At 38.5% G+C, this 17,842-nt stretch overlaps 1 pseudogene; it reads right to left on the minus strand.

Annotated features, from left to right (window-relative positions):
- Positions 1 to 3,122: 3,122 nt before the first annotated feature.
- LOC129136977 (coilin-like) lies at positions 3,123 to 7,326 on the minus strand (annotated as a pseudogene).
- Positions 7,327 to 17,842: the final 10,516 nt, after the last annotated feature.

The following is a 17,842-nucleotide window of genomic DNA, read 5'->3' on the forward strand; positions in this document are numbered from 1 at the left end:
GGGAGTACATTTAGACAACCCACAAGTCAAAACTAATGAGAAGGATACTTAAATAGAAGGAATATGTCCTGAGTTGTAAGTGAAGGCTTTCGGTTTCATAAAATAATTTAGATATATTAAGCCAAGAGCATAGAATGTTATATTGAAAGAAAACATTTCCTTCAGACCTTTAAGATAAAACATTTTTAGTATCAGGTCACAACAGCAATTAAAACCTGAGGAAAAAAGAGGAGCTGGAGCAACTTATTATCTCAGGTCTTCTCCAAGGGGAGAGAAAGCTGAAAACAGAGAGACACAATAAAAGTTAAACTTTTGGGTCAAACAAAAAATTTTGCATATTAAAGGAACAACTCAGATGAAAACCAGATAGCGAAATTGACATCTCAAAATATAGAAAGTCGGTGGGCTAAAAGGCAATTAAAAATTGATGCTGGAGTGCTGTGGCTCACACCTATAATCCCAGCACTTTGGGAGGCCAAGGAGGGCAGATCACGAGGTCAAGAGATCGAGAGCATCCTGGCCAACGTGGTGAAACCCTATCTCTACTAAAAAGACAAAAATTAGCTGGGCATGGTGGCATGCCCCTGTAGTCCCAGCTACTAGGGAGGCTGAGGCAGGAGAATTGCTTGAACCCGGGAGGCGGAGGTTGCAGTGAGCTGAGATCGCACCACTGCACTCCAGCCTGGCGACAGAGCGAGACTCAGACTCAAAAAAAAAAAAAAAAAAAAAAAAAAATCGATGCCAAGTCAAACATAAAATTATAGAAATCTACCATAGGATTATATAAAGAGACCAATTTTATTTAGATTGCTAGTTTTAAATTTAGTCTCTATCTAGATTTCTGAGCTCTGGGCAGAGCCCACACTGAAACCCTGGTTCTCCAAAGAGAAAGATATCATGGGCCTATTCCGAAGAGACTAGGCCATGTAGTGCTTTTACAGTGCATTTTGTTACAAAGACTTTTCTGTAAGTCTCTAAACTATGTCCTTTCTTAAACACCCAAGAGCAGCCCCTGTGGTAATAACTATTTTAGTAAACAAAAACAAAAACAAAAACAAAAAACAGGTAACAATACAAAAGCAGGCAGTTTAAAAATCTGAGAAACTTGTCTGTTTACACTCTTGGGGTATCATAAGGAAAAACAGAGCTTCTCCCTAAAAAGGAGTCTGGCATCTTCTTTGTTTTCATTAAGGAATCCTAGGCTGTTAGAAATTGTTTTAGGTCCTTCATGCAGCAGAAGGTGGTAAGAGGAAGGAAAACAGAGCTTCTCCCTAAAAAGGAGTCTGGCATCTTCTTTGTTTTCATTAAGGAATCCTAGGCTGTTAGAAATTGTTTTAGGTCCTTCATGCAGCAGAAGGTGGTAAGAGGAAGGAAAGATAGGCAGAAGTAAATGGAGAAGACAGAATTCAGTCTACTGAGAAGAAATAAAACCTTTTTCTCAAAAAACAAGATTCTAGGAGAGAAAGAAAGCATAAAGGCCTTTTAAATACACACACACACATCTTGATAGCAGCTTTTAATTAAGGTGACTTTCAACCATCAAACTTTTTAAAACATCCTTTTATATCTCATTACCATATTTTAGCTGGGAAAAATTGCTTATATTTAAAAAGTAACATAAATATGAAAATATAAAGCCAGAAAGGACTTGATTTAAGGACCAATCCCAGCTGTCATGGTGAAAAAAGGGCAAAAGAATGAACCACAGTGTGGGGTGATGGCCGAAGCTCTTTTGGTTTCGCTTGGCTAGCAAAAGGTGGCCTTGTTACATAAATAAAGTCCCTGTGTAGTCAATCTTTTTTCTTTTGCTGGCTTTTTTTTTCTTTTTCTTTTTTTTCCCCAGCTGTGGGAATCTAACCAATTCAGAGGCCTTATTCCTCCTAATTTCGAATGTTCCTTTGCATTTGATCAAGTCAGGTAGAGTTGGTCAAACCCAATGGGAAAAAGACTGAAAAAACAAAAAAAAACCAGAAACAAATCAACAACAACAACAAGAACAATTAAACAACACAAATGATGCTTGCACAATTTATATGACTACTGAGCTCTTAATGGTAAGGAGAAATTAAGACCAGCTGGTTGTTAATCTTAACCTTTAGTTATTAAGGAGAATTTCTAAGACAAACCCTAGTTCAGCTAACTAGGAATGGGGTCCAGGCTAAAGACTGTTCTCTAGTGTCCTAGAAGCAGGAAAAAAACTCAAACTTGCCTTCCCTATTGGAAGCAAGCTGAAACTCCAGAAAGATATTGCCTGCTCTCCATCGTCATGGAAGCAGGAAAACTCACCTTTCTTGTTGGAAGTGAGTAAAACTCCAGAAAAGGAGTTGTACAGCAAAATAAACCTTAGATCTCAATCAAATTTTGGGAGATCAGGGATTCTCTGGAAGGGAGAGCTCACAGGCCTCAGCAAATCATCCTATTTGAGCAATAAAGACAGCCCAAGCTGGTACCAAGCATCGATAGGAAATTTGTTAAAGGTCAGGGGGACCTCCACTGAGCCCCTTCCTGGTCACAAATTTGTAAACCAAAAAGTTCCTGAGACAAGTCTCAACCAATTCAGAAGTTTGTTTTGCCAAGGTTGAGGACATGCCCAGGAGACAGCTTTGTACCTTTCTGCAAAGATGATTTTGAGGGCTTCAGTATTTAAAGGGGAAAAGCAGGCTGGAGGGGAAATTGGGAGGGTATGGTCACGTTACTGAATCCACATGTTACAAGAAAAAAGGAGCAGGTAGGGGAATAGTCAATTGTGCATTTGTCTTGTGCTCAGTAATTCTGCGCTGTACACAAGATAAGGTGAACATAGAGTGGAGATATTTGACCTTTATCTGTAGCTACTGCTTAGGAACAAAAGGAAAAGCAGTTGCTTGTATGACTCTGCTTTCAGCTTCAGTTTTTCCTTTAGGATAGTGAATTGGAGTCCAGACTTTTTATTTTCCTTTCACACTCATAAGAGATGTCTAGTAACAAAAATGTGTTCTAGTTTATTATTTGAAATACTATTTATTATTTATAATTAGGTACAATAACAAGATAAGAATTGGACAGTCTTTACTAATTGAACAGCTTTTAGACATATATCTGCTATGGCCACAGTTTTTTTTTTTTTTTTTTTTTTTGGTAAGAGATATAACTTTTGTTTTTTACAGTAGGCCTTCTGTGGGTCCTGATACAATTCCCAAACAATGGTGGAAATTATAAAGAAACAGATGATATGACTATTACCTGTAAATCATGACCAGAAATATAATACAGACCTACTTCATTTTATTACACTTCATTGTGCCTCACAGATACTGTGGTTTCTTGTTTGTTTGTTTTAACACATTGAAGGTTTGTGGCAACTCTGTTGAGCAAGTCTATCAGCACCATTTTCCCAACAGTTTGTTCTTGCTTTGTGTCTCTGTGTGACACTTTGGTAATTCTCACAGTATTTTAGACTTTGCATTATTATTGTATCTGTTATGGTTATCTATGATCAGTCATCTTTGATGCTACTATTGTTATTTTGGTGTACCACAAACCACATCTATAGAAAATAGCTAACTGAATTGACAGATGTATGTGTTCTGACTACTTTCCCCATCTCTCTCCCTCTCCTTGAGCCTCCCTATTTCCTAAGATACAATCATTAAAATTAGGCCTATGACTAACCCTACAATGACCTCTAAGTGTTCAGGTGATAGGAAAAGTCCTATGTCTCTCACTTCAAATCAAAAGCTAGAAATGATTGTTTCATGAGGAAGGCATGTTGAAACTAGGCCTCTTGTGCCAAACAGCCAAGTTGTGAATGCAAAGGAAAAGTTCTTGAAGGAAAGTATAGGTGCTACTTCATTGAACACATGAATGATAAGAAAGTGAAATGGCTTTATTGTTGATATGGAGAAAATTTTAGTGGTCTGGATAGAAGATGAAACCAGCCACAGCATTCTCTTAAGCCAACATCTAATCCAGAGCAAAGCCCTCACTCTCTTCAAGTCTATGAAGGATGAGAGAGGTGAGGAAGCTGCAGGAGAAAAGTTTGATGCTAGCAGAGGTTGGTTCATGAGGTTTAGATAAAGAAGTCATCTCCCTAAAAATGCAAGATGAATCAGCAGGTGCTGATGTAGAAGCTGCAGCAAGTTATCCAGAACGTCTAGCTAAGCTCATTGATGAAGGTGGCTACACTGAACAGCAGATTTTCAGTGTAGACAAAAACAGCCTTCTGTTGCAAGAAGAAGCCATCTAGGACTTTGATAGCTAGAGAGAAGTCAATGCCTGACTTCAAAGCTTCAAAGGGCAGAGTGACTCTCTTGTTAGAGGTTAATGCAACTGGTCACTTTAAGCTGAAGCCATTTGCAATTCCAAAAATCCTAGGGTCCTTAAGAATTATGTTAAATCTGCTCTGCCTGTGCTCCATAAATGGAACAACAAAGTGTGGATGTCAGCACGTCTGTATACAGCATGGTTTACTCAATATTTTAAGCCCACGACCTACTGCTCAGAAAAAGGTTCCTTTTAAAATTACTTCTCATTGACAATGCACCTGGTTATTAAGGAGCTCTGATGGAGATGTGCAAGGAAATTCATGCTTTCATGCCTGTGAACACAACACCCATTCTGCAGCCCATGGATCAAAGGGTAATTTCGACTTTCAAGTCTTATTTTTTTAATTTTTTTTTAAGTTCAATGTGGTTTTATTTAAACGTGTACAGCTGAAGGAGGGGTCTGATCTTTTGTTAGATGAAACCAATTTTCACAGTATATATTTGGCCATTTTAGCTTTGTAGTGAATAATAACAGAAAATGAAGTTTCTGTTCAAGATCCTCACTCTGGCACACTCAGCCAGGTGCCTGGCAAGATGACACATTTCCTGGTCTGAAGCTCACAGCCAATCCTCTCACCTAAGTGGAACACCAATTCTCCTCCAGACATACATACACGTGCACGCGCACACTCACACACACACACACATCTTATTTTCACTGCTCTACACAGCGCCCTGAGAATCCTTAATTTTAATGTTGGGAAAAACGTGAAAGGATTCCTTAACTCATTGTCTGTGACAAATCCAACTACCTTTTAACTCTTAACAATTGCAAGTATAAAATACTTGAAATTTATGAGATGCTCCATTTAATGGAACAACTCAAATGCTAAAAAATTAGGTCAAGTAACATGCTTTAATATTTTTAAATGTTACTTAAAACTTATTGAGACAAGATAGCAGCACATTCTTGGTATTATAAACTCCTACTGACGACTGCTACCTGATGGCCAAAACATCTAAAAAAAGAAGAAACCATACTGGTATACAACAATGTCTGCAGGGAATGTCATGTTGTACATTTTGTTAACTGAAATTAAACCTGACAAACCCAAAGATCTACAAAACCAACACCCACGTCATTTAAATGATGAGGTAGGTTGTTTCCTATGCAGTAAAGTGAAGATAACAAAAAAATCCACACAACTTCCAAATCCTCTTTAAAAAAAAAAGTTCAGGTTATACTCACTTTCACAAACGACATTCATAAACTATAAGGTGGAGAGGTCATACTCAGGCAGGTTCTGTACTTGATGTGTAACTTGGAGATTCAATAATCAGTCTTGGGTCAATCAACTCTCTCCAAAATACAGTGATCTTGCTCTCCTGTGTCACAGCGTAGTCCACTATCTCTGTTCCATTTTCATTGTGATAAACCAAATCAAATTTCCCAGGTTCTCTCAAGGCAGGTAAGGATGAAAGAATTTCTGTATCTACTTGCTGGGTCTCTGGATTGGGGCTTAATATTCTTCTGGATGTTAGTTCTAAAAGCTTAAATGCAATCTTTTCTCCAACTTGAGGGGCAGCTGCTAACAGTGGTAACAGACTATAGTCCTTCTTACATGTCTCTACCGGATTCTGGATAATAGTAGATGAATTTGTTACCAGGTCATTTAATTGCTGTTGCCTCTGGTTCTCAGTGCTTCTATTTACAACACAGGAAACAGGATGCCCTTGTCCTTGACCTCTCCCCCACATGCCCCGTCCCCTAGCTCCCTTTCAAGAAAAAAGGTTCTCTCCTCTACCCCATCTTCTTCCTAAACTGGTGGGGAGAGACACACTGAGAGGAGGACCAGGAGCCTGTCCGCCACCATTTGAGCCAGAACGCCTCCATCCAGCAGCACCTACAGTCTGTCATGACAACTCTGGGCCCGGACAACCTCTTCTTGCAAAAAGGCCTACTGTCTTTAAGAAACCCGCAGCACACTCCAGGGTGCTTGATGACATCAAGCGTTGGTCATCTGACTCTGAACTAGAGTCTGAAATAGGAAGATGTTGTTCCAGAGGTCTTGCCCTTGCTGGGGGTAAGGCTAAAGCCAGATTTTATACCCAGTTTGTCTGCAGTTGTATTTTTGGTAGAGGGTCCTTCCTTTGATAACTCGGTAATTTCTCTGAGGAATTTCTGGCCTCCAAAGTGACTGTGCTGGGACCATCACTGATAGATTCATCACAAGACTCAGACTCCGAGGAGGAACTGGGACTCTCTTTTGAGCAAACGCTTACACTACGTTTCCTTTTGGCTTTAACAAGGCTGTTTCTAGCAGAACCTTTTGGAGAACTACGTCTCTGATTGGCCCAGTCTTTTACTGCCTGTACTTCAGGAGACTTGGGATTCTTGGCCTTTTTTTTAATATTCACATTTCTCCTTTTTCTTTGGTGATTTTCTTTTGGTCTCTTTGTTATCATCACCTGCTGTGCCACAGTGGGCTTTCTTTTTTCTTTTTTTTCTTTTTTTTTGGCTGGCAGTCTGATCTGTGACAGCTTTTGGTTCCAGATCCAAGACCTTCTCATTATTGTTTTCTTGCCTCTTCCAATGCTTCTTTGAATACTTGTAATCTGGTTCAGTTTCTTCATCCTCCTCTAACTGAAATGCCCGCTTCTTTGCTTTTCTAAGTGATAGATTAGTGTCACCATTACTGATGACCATAGAATTCTCAGCAACTCCTCTCTCTTCTACTTTAACTCTGAGGCGGTCGTTCTCTCTCACCAGGCGCACGCTCTCCGCCCGGGGCAGGAGCCCCGGCTCCAGGTAGGGGCCTAGGAGGGCCCCAGAACTGAAGCTGAAGCACTGGCGGATGAGACTAACGAGATCTGTGACGACTCGCATCTGTTCAAGTGGAACAGAAGCCAGAAGGCCCTACAGTGCCGGGTAGCTGGCGGCGGGTAATCAAATTGAAGCCTTGGCCTAACTGTCTCGGAGGCTGCCATCTTGCTTGGTGCTCAACGGAAGCCGACTTTCAAGCCTTATTGTTTAAGGAATACATTTTATAAGACTATAGCTACCATAGATAGTGTTTCATCTGATGGATTTGGGAAAAGTAAAGTGAAAACCTGAAAAGGATTCACCCTTCTAGATGCCATTCAGAGTATTTGTGATTCATGGGAGGAGATCAAAGTATCAACATTAACAGGACTTTGTAAGGAGTGGATTCCATGTTTAAGGAGTCCATTCCATGGAATCCATGGAATGATTTTGAGGGGTCTAAGACATCAGGAGAAGAGGTCACCGCATATGTGGTGGAAGTAGCAAGAGAACTAGAATCAGAAGTGGAGCCTGACAATGTGACTAAAGTGCTGCTGCAATCTCATGATAAAACTTGAACAAATGAGGAATTGCTTCTATGGATCAGTAAAAAAGTGTGTTTTTGAGATGGAATTTACTCCTGGTGAAGATGCTGTGAACATTGTTGAAATAACACAATACTTCAAATATTCCATACACTTAGTAGATAAAGCTACCGCAGAGTTCGAGAGGATTGAGTCCAATTTTGAAAGAAGTTCTGTGGGGAAAAAGCTATAAAACATCATGGCATACTACAGAGAAAATGTCCACAAAAAGAAGGAATGGATGCGGCAGATTTCACTGTTGTCTCATTTAAGAAATTGCCAGAGCCACCCAGCCTTCATCAACTACCACCGCCATCAGTCAGCAGCTATCAACATGGAGGTGATATCCTCCACCAGGAAAAAGATTATGACTTGCTGAAGGCTCAGATTATTATTAGCATTTTTTAGCAATATTTTAAAAGTTAAGGTCTGTACATTTTTTAGACATGCTATTGCACACCTAATACATTTCAGTATAAACATAACTTTTATATGCATTGTGAAACCAAAAAGTTTGTGTGACTTGCTGTATTGCATTATTCTCTTTATTGTAGTGGTCTGGAACTGAACCTGCAATATCTCCAAGGTAGGGCTGTACCATAATGCCAAGTTCCCCCATCTGCTAATCATTTAGTGCCTTATGGAAAAACAATTGTTTTCATCAGAAATTAGAATTTAACTTTGGTCAATATACAAAGCTGTTGATAAAGTAAGGCATACCCATGTAGAGTATTTATTGACAGCTATCCAAACAATCTTACATTTTTTCCTTCATGTTTTTCTTTTCAAAGAGGCAGTTTGTTTTATTTTGCTGCATTGTTACTGTAATTTCAAACTTTATAGTTTAAACCTGTTTTTTCATGTCTTTATATCCCTTTAAGTCTAAATTTTATGTCCTTACCTGATTTCCCTCTGAAAAATGTTTTCCAGAGATGTAGTGATATTGTGATATTAATGCTAACCCAAATGTTAATATGCCATTCATTTGAGAAATATGTTTGAGAGTCTTCTATGTGCTAGTGTGTCCGGAATTGGTGGGTTCTTGGTCTTGTTGACTTCAGGAATGAAGCCGCGGACCCTCGTGGTGAGTGTTACAGTTCTTAAAGATGATGTGTCCGGAGTTTGTTCCTTCTGATGTTCGGACGTGTCCAAAGCTTCTTCCTTCTGGTGGGTTCCTGGTCTCGCTGGCTTCAGGAGTGAAGCTGCAGACCTTCGCAGTGAGTGTTACAGCTCTTAAAGGCGGCGGGTCTGGAGTTGTTCATTCCTTCTATCTGCAGTTGTTCGTCCCTCCCAGTGGGTTCGTGGTCTCACTTACTTCAAGAGTGAAGCTGCAGACCTTCCTGGTGAGTGTTACAGCTCATAAAGGTGGCACGGGCCCAAAGAGTGAGCAGCAGCAAGATTTATTGTGAAGAGCGAACGAACAAAGCTTCCACAGTGTGGAAGGGGACCCGAGCAGGTTGCTGCTGCTGGCCTGTACATCTGTGCAGAAAGAAATGGGCTTTCATTTTCAGGAAAAGAAACATGGCCAGTGTGATATGGAGTGGAGTGAGCACAGGAGAGCCTGAGAGATCAGGTCAAGAAGTAGACAGGGCAGGTCATGCCTATCTTTTTTTTTTTTTTTCCCCAGTATCTGTGTGAGAGATAGGTTATGCTTATCTTGAAGGCCATGTTAGGAAGTTAGTATTTTATTCTAAGAACAACAAGATGCCAGTGGAATATTTTTGTATGACCTAACAACATATAAAATGAAAAGCACTTTTATTTGTGTGTGGAGAATGGACTGAAGGGGAGAAAGATGGAAAGTAAAGAAATAAACTGAAAGACTATTGAAATAGTACAGCTGAGAGACAGTGGTGGCAAGGAGAGATGGAGAAGGAAGAGAAGTGGATGACCTTAGGATATATTTTAAAGTTATAGCCAAGGAGTTGCTGGTGGATTAGATGTAGAGAGTGAGAGAAAAAAGGAATCAAGAGTGACTCTTGGTTTTTGATTTGAGCAATTGGATGAACAATAATGCCATTTATGGAAATGGGAAAAACTGGGGAGAAAAGTTCTGGAGGGGGTGAAAATCAAGAATAGAGAATTCTTTTGAAGAATACAGAATAGAGATTAAGTCGGAGAGGCCCATTTAGTCATCCAAGTGGAGATACTAAGAAGGAAGTAAACTGTGAGTCTGGAGCTTATGGAAGAGGGCACTTTAGGGCTGGGGAAACGAATCTGGGAGTCATCAGCTTACAGGTAACCATGCCAGTGGATGAAATTATGTGGGGAGTGAATGTAGAGTTGTGAAAATTCTCACAGTTTACATCAAGTACGTATGGAAGTTGCTTAACACTTTCAATTTAGAAACCTTTGTGATACATCTGGGAAGGTAAAAAAAAAAAAAAAGTGTCCCCGAAATGCCTGAAAACCATGCCATCCCTTTCTGATAAATTTAAGCCTTGCAGTGCTTCTTCCAAGCCAAACATCCTCTGGCATGGTTTCCTCCTCCATGGGTCTAAAAGTTTTATGACAAAATAGAGAAATATATTTTTAATTAAGGGGATTAACCTCAGAGTGAGTGAGAACCTTCCTGCTTAGATTTGATTAATGTTTCTGGCATTATTCTAGTAAGAGAAATTTTATCAAAGGGAATGAGTGTCAGTCTGTCTCGGACTATGTTTTACTTTTTTTCCTGTCACTTAGCTTACTTGACTGATATGCTGCCGCTTAGTTTTAGGAGACCTTTGCATTAATCTGTTTCTCAGTAGGCTGTGCTATAGGTATGTCTTACAAACAGGCAGCATAATTTGGCTACTTACAAAGAGAATCCTCTCAGGTTACTTTTCTGGATTTGAGTGTGACTTAGGAAACCTTGCATGAAATGCTATTTATCTTCCTTCAAAGGTGAGGATTTACTGGGAATGGATTTTTCTTGTGCTAGAACACCCTTCCTAGATTACCTTCAGTTCCAACTATTTAAAACAGCATTTCAGAAGATTTAAAATATTTTAATATTTGAAAATATTTAAAATTCTGTCTGGAATGCTCTAGTAAGCCAGAAAAATTCTAGTGACAATGTTGAAAAATTCTAGTGACAATGTTAACATTTATCCCATGAGGCTAAATGTGACCTGTGTGTTTCAAAATATTCAGGTGCAGCAGAGCTTGGAAATTAAAATGATTTCTTCCTGTATGTTTCAACTCCAAAGCTAGTTTTGATGCTTTAATTTCACATATATTCTAACAGAGTACATGATATTTAGTCACATGTTGAATTTGTACAATGCATTATGCATTAGCTTTTAAAAAGTTTTCATACCTATTTGTGGTGGCTTTATATCCAGTGATTAGGCAGGACAGCTGTTAAAATTCCTGCCACAGACAGAACTAGTAATGTGCCTGGGCTGGAATCCAGAGTATATTTCTATAAGATAAGGACCCTTAAGCAAACAACAAACATAACTACAATACCAGTGTCCACCCTTTAAAATCCCAATAATTTCCTACCATCATCAAATATCACCTAACATCTAGTAACTTAATACCATAAAGATCAGTTCGTATTTTTGCAGTTGTCTTTAAAAATTTTTGTTTGTTTGTTTGTTTGAATCAGTATCTAAGTAAGGTCCAAATAGTATCCTCAGAGTGTCTGTTTTACTTTTGTCTTTAAATCCATGCAAAAAAATCTTGAAGTCTAACTTATATGTTTTAGTAAGATTATAGTATAACTGTTATATATTATCAAAGAATCTACTATGTCAAAAGAGAATTTATTTTGGAGAAAGAAATCAGGTAACTATGTAGATCTGAAAAAGTTTGATCTGTCAACTTTATAACCTGTGGATGATACGATGCGAAAATAGTCTGTTGATTTTATTAATTTAGTGGAAAACTTGATCAATTCAGTCAGCTCAGGTATTAACAAATTATAAAATTAATTAGCTTTTAAAAAATGTCTTCTATTTGTTGGGTCCACAAATATAGCCAAGATAATATTTATAAAGGACCACAATTATATATTGACCACAATTATGTGTAAGACCACTTCAGGCCAGGTGTGGTGGTTCACGCCTGTAACCCCAGCATTTTGGGAGGCCAAGGTGGGCGGATCAAGAGGTTAGGAGATCGATACCATCCTGGCCAACATGTTGAAAGCCCGTCTGTACTAAAAATACAAAAATTAGCTGGGTGTGGTGGCGCGTGCCTGTAATCCCAGCTACTCTGGAGGCTGAGGAACGAGAATCACTTGAACCCGGGAGGCGGAGGTTGCAGTGAGCTGAGATCGTGCCACTGTAGTCTAGCCTGGCGACAGAGTGAGACTGTCTCAAAAAAAAAAAAAAAAAAAAAACTAAAACTAAAACCACTTGAAAATCTTTAATAATGTCATCTCAGTTGAGTAGTTCTTAAGCTTTCAGAAATAATTACAACTATAGTGCAGTGCCTATTCTAATTTTAGAGCTATCTTGTCTAACAATTGGCTCATCACATACCAACTATGTATTCTTTTTTTTTTTTTTTGAGACGGAGTCTCGCTCTGTCGCCAGGCTGGTGGCAGTGCCACGATCTTGGCTCACTGCAACCTCTGCCTCCCGGGTTCAACCGATTCTCCTGCCTCAGCCTCCAGAGTAGCTGGGGCTACAGGCTTGTGCCACCATGCCCAGCTAATTTTTCTATTTTTAGTAGAGATGGGGGTTTCACCATGTTGACCAGGATGGTCTCGATCTCTTGACCTTGTGATCCGCCCGCCTCAGCCTCCCAAAGTGCTGAGATTACAGGCATGAGCCATTGCACCTGGCCAATTATGTATTATTAAAAATTAGAATAAAAATATACGCATAGATTAGGTTATATAGTACACACACACACTTTGTATGTTAGATGTGTTAGGCATAAATTCATACACCTACATGATGATTATTCTGTTGCTTTGTGATTCATAGATTTGGTGATACTGATAAATATACCAAGGGCAGTTAATGCACTTCAAGAAATACAGCAAGAATACTGGTACATGGAGAATATGGATGGAGCTTTAATATCTGTAAATTTTACAAACTAAGTGGAAAAATAGAATTATCTACCTAATAGTAAGGTAATCGTAGTCTTTAGGATCAGCAGGATAAAAGTCATGTAATGTAGGAGTTCTATCTTCTGGGTTTAAATTCTACCCAAACTCTTACTGGTTTTATGACCTTAGACACAATTGTTAATTTTTCTATGCCTATTTCCTTATATGTGAAATGAAATGATATCTACTCCAGGGTTGCTGTGAGAATTAAATGACAAAATACTTGTTTGTGAAATGCTCAAAACAGTGCTTTGCACACAGTAAATGTTTAATACATATAAGTTATGGTATTTCTTAGTCTATTTATCAACATTGTTTCTCAGAGAATTTACTTAAGTGATTTTTTTTTTTTTTTTGCAGTGGTGTGATCTCGGCTCACTGCAACCTCCCCCTGCTGGGTTCAAGCTTCTCCTGCCTCATCCTCCTGAGTAGCTGGGATTACAGTTGCCCGCCACCACGCCCGACTAATTTTTGTACTTTTAGTAGAGATGAGGTTTTGCCATGTTGGCCAGGCTGGCCTCCAACTCCTGACCTCAGGTGATCCGCCTGCCTCGGCCTCCCAGAGTGCTGGGATTATAGGCTGAGCCACCACGCCCGGCCTTAAGTGTGTATTTTTTAGCTAAAGGCTAGTCTTTTAAATATATAGTATTATTTTAGCCATCTTCAGTAGAAATATTTCCAAAATGTATTAAATGCTCCATTAATTTATGCCAATATTCTGAACACAGTGTAATTTGTATATTGATTCAAGTTCATTACAAATACTTACCATTGCCCTGTAGTTCAGGTTTGTTATAGGGGTGTTGAAGTCTGTTTCAAACTCCAAAATGGCCTAAGACTGATTATGTTCTTGCTTTCACATGTGTAAGCTTGCATGCCTTTCACAGTCACCCCCTTCCTTTCCCTTTCTAATCCACTGTAGACTGAGAAACCTGATGAACAGGTTTATTAGAATTATGCTGAAAATAAGACAAAGTGAGCTAGAAGGAATTGGAAATGGCTCTTCTGAGTGTGACACCTTTACCCATTAGTCAGGGACTAATCCAGCTCCACGAGTCTTTTATACTTATTTCTGGATCCTTGGCTACACTTCAAATAGCTGAGGTTGTTGGATATAATGTCCACATTAAGTAAGTATTAATCTAATGACAATAGTGCTTTAAACTGAAATATGGTAGAGTCAATTACAGTGCCATTTTGCAGCTTTATTGAGGTGTGATTGGCAAAACTTGCATATATTTCAGGTACACAATGTGTTTTCATATATGTATATACTGAAATGATTACAATACTCAAGCTAATTAAAATCCATCACTTCACATAGTTACCATTTTTGGTGTGGTGAGAACACCTGAGATCTACTCTCTTAGCAAATTTCAAATATACATTATTAACAGTAGTCACCATACTGTATATTAAATCTCCAGAATTTTATAATTGAAAGTTTGTACCCTTTGACCAGTATCTCCCCTTTTCCCCCACAGTGACATATTTTGAAAAATCTATTCAGAACTTTCCTACAAACAACTAGGTCTTAAGCTCTCAGTAGATCTTTGAGCCTCTTTCAAGTTACTGTGATTCAGTAATGCATGAAAGGATAGAAAGCAATACTCTGTCCTCCTGCCTTGGTCACTGCTATGGTTTGAATGTGTCCCCTCCAAAATTCACAGTTTAGTCCCCAATACAACAGAGTTGGAAAGTGGGGTCTTATGGGAGAAGTTTATTTAGGTCATGAGGGCTTCACCCTCATGAATGTATTATTGCCCTTATAAAAAGTGCTTACAAAAGTAGATTAGCTCTCTTTCTGCCATGTGAGATTACACTGTTGCTTCGGAGGATGTTGCATTCAAGGTGCCATCTTGGAGGTGGAGATAGGGCCCTTACCTGACACCAAACCTGTTGGTGTCTTGATCTTGAGCCTCCCAGCCTCCAGAACTGTGAGAAATCAATTAATATTCTTTCTAAATTACCCAGTTTCAGATCTTCTGTAATAGCACAAAATGGACTAAAACAGTTGACTTTAGACTCAGCATTATGAAACAAGTCAGTCCATGAACATTCATTTGTTTGTAACTTGGATCAGTAAATTACAAATTATTTTTTAAAATAGGAAATAACAAAATAATATAATGAATGCCCAGTTACAGATAAAATTACCTTCATGCCCATCCACGCTGATCCTTGTCCTCATGCCTGCCTCATAGGTAAGCACTCTTGTGAAGAGGGTGTGAATGTTTTTTGTTTTTCATTATGAGAGAGTATATATTGAAGGATTCATTCAGAGCTAAAAGGCAAATAAACTGATAACTGACAATATACAAGCTTAAGGAGGAAAATGAATGACAAAATTTCTAGTGATCAAGAGTGAGTGAATTGCATTTTAAAAACAGTTGGTAAGTAGGCTGGGTGCAGTAGCTCACGCGTGTAATGCCAGCACTTTGGGAGGCCAAGGTGGGAGGATCGCATGAGGTCAGGAGTTCAAGACCAGCCTGGCCAACATGATGAAACCCCAACTCTACTAAAAAAATACAAAAATTAGCTGGGCTTGGTGGCATAGGCCTGTAGTCCCAGCTACTTGGTAGGCCCAGGAGATGGAAGGTGCAGTGAGCTGAGATCGCACCACTGCACTCCAGCCTGGGTGACAGAGTGAGACTCTGTCCAAAAAAAAAGATGGTAAGTACTAAATTACTATAGCATTTAGATTCCATTATACATATTTTAAGAAGTCATGTATATAATTTACTTTAAACTGCTGATGTTTATATCTGCTAAGATTATGACCAATGTTACATGTTTAACTTAAAAATATGCAAAGGGGTACATTTTTAGGGGCTAGGAAAACAAGTTAGAAAACATGGGATTAGAGAATACATCTAAAAGTGAAAAATCTGGGTTACAGGGCACAGGCAACTTCAACTTTACAAGATATTGCAAGTTTGCTTTCCAAAATGGATATATCAGTTCAAGTTCCACCTGTGTTTCCTCTTCCTTGCCAACACATGGTATATCTTGCCCTTTTAAAAAAATCTTTCAGAAAGGATGATTCAAGTATCCTGAAAACTTACTCATAATACATCATCCGTTTCTTTCCACAACCAGCAAACCAAATTAATTAGTATACTGTACCAGGGGTGATAGCCTGCAAGGACACCTAATGAGTCCTGGGGTGGCTGGAGCCTGGGTTGGTTGCCTTCTGATGCTTTCAGGCTCTTCTGAGCAGTGGCAGTGGAGCTGATTCTGAAAGTAGGCCCTGGACAGAAAGCAAACTCAGATACTCACTACTCCTGGCCAGATGAGTCACTGTCCATCACAGAGAAGGGTTGGCGGGGTGGGGGTGGTGTCTACAAAGCTGTGAAAGAAATATGTTCCAGGTGTCCAAAGAGCGGGAAGGAAGCCCAAGTGTGAGGCCCCCAGGTGTGGCTAGTTGGATTTGAAAGGGTTGGGAGCTGGAGGTGGGAGGAGGGCTCCCTGCAGCCTCTAATTGCCTTCACATATATATAAAGTTGGTGGCTGTTTACTCTTCAGTGGTGTCTCACCTAGCAGTAGGATTATGTAAGGGAGATTACAAATTAGAGCATCATGATTTTAAAATAATTGTAATAAACATCAATTTGAATTTGAACGTAACTCACAACATTATTTCCCAAAGAAAGAAAAGGAAGCATTAAATTTCTTAGTTTCAACTGCATAAATTAATGAATGGTTATTTTTAAAAAAGACCTAAAAACTATTACCTGTTTGTGGGGTGTTTCTCATTGGTGACAGTATTAAAACATTTTAATCAAATGTCAAATCAATTAAAACATCTGGCAAGATTTTATTTGAAAGTTCCATACAAATTCAGTATTTTTCCTCAAATCTTCTACATTTTTTCATCAATTATATAATTTTAAAAAAGTAATTTTTTTCTCTAATTCTTTCTGGTTTATACCAGTATGCTGTACAATATTTTCTATGTGTGCTACAACATGACAAAGGTTGGGAAACATTGATACAATGTGGTATGGTCCCTGGGTATTATTCACATCTGCTGTGTTACTCCATTAGCACTGTGTTATGTTACTGGCTTCATAAGGATCCAATATGATTCATGCTCTAAGTCCCAAGCAAGTTTCCCCATCTTTGTGTTCAATTTCTGCATCTTTGTGGTGGGGAAATGGAAAGTAATTTTAGATAGATATGTAAATTTCATATAGTTTAATAAGCTATGTTTTGAAAATATTTAATACCTTGGTTTAAAGATGATCTTGTGTATCTGTGAGCTACTGAGCTAACAGCAATGGAAAATTTCAATGAAGAATCGGAGTTTTAGCTAGCCAAGTCCAATCCTTCATTTTAGAGATGAGGAAACCAAAGCTGAAAGAGGATTCTGTGCTCAAGTAGAGCCAGAGCTTAGACTAGAAAACAGATGTCAAGCCTCCCAAATTTAGAGCTTTACTACAATAACCTTAACTTGCATGCTATTCATATTAGTAGACTTTCCTTTTTCATACATTTTGGGTACGTCTTAAATATATACTTAAACATGTTGATTCATTCAAAGGAGTCAGATGTGTCCAGGAAGTAACGAAGTGGTAAGTAAAAAGTATAAGGACAATTATTTGTGAACACCAGATTATTCCAAGATAAAGCAGTGCCTGGAAGAGTCAATGTCTGGAATGATAAGGAAGGGAAGATGGAAGGAAGAAAAGAAGTCCTTTTGTTTCCTATAAATAAGAGCTGTGAGTCTCAACAACCAAGAACAGAGATCAGAATACCAAAATAAAGGAATATAGGGGTTTATGAAGAATTTAATATTGGCATATCTAAGTATTTTTGCATTTGGTATAGGAATCTTTAAAAAAAGCAGCCCCTCTAGTCTATAAATTAAAAGTTTTACCATATTGATAATGTATTCTAGGTGCATAATATACTGAGATTTTGTGCTAAGAAATCCAGTGTTTGCTTTTAAGCTTGTATTTTGTCAAAGTGAATTTCTGTAAAAAAATCTTCCAAACTATTCAGCTAAGACTTTTTATAATGTATTCTCAAATTTAAGCTTTGCTGCACCAGAATACAACCAGAATACTAACACATTATTATACACAATATAAGGATTATTGCAGTTTATTTAACACTAAAAGTAGTCATGCTTCATATACAATAAAATATATTACAATGA

This window comes from Pan troglodytes, chromosome 15 (genome assembly GCF_028858775.2).
Source record: "Pan troglodytes isolate AG18354 chromosome 15, NHGRI_mPanTro3-v2.0_pri, whole genome shotgun sequence".
Lineage (NCBI taxonomy): Eukaryota > Metazoa > Chordata > Mammalia > Primates > Hominidae > Pan > Pan troglodytes.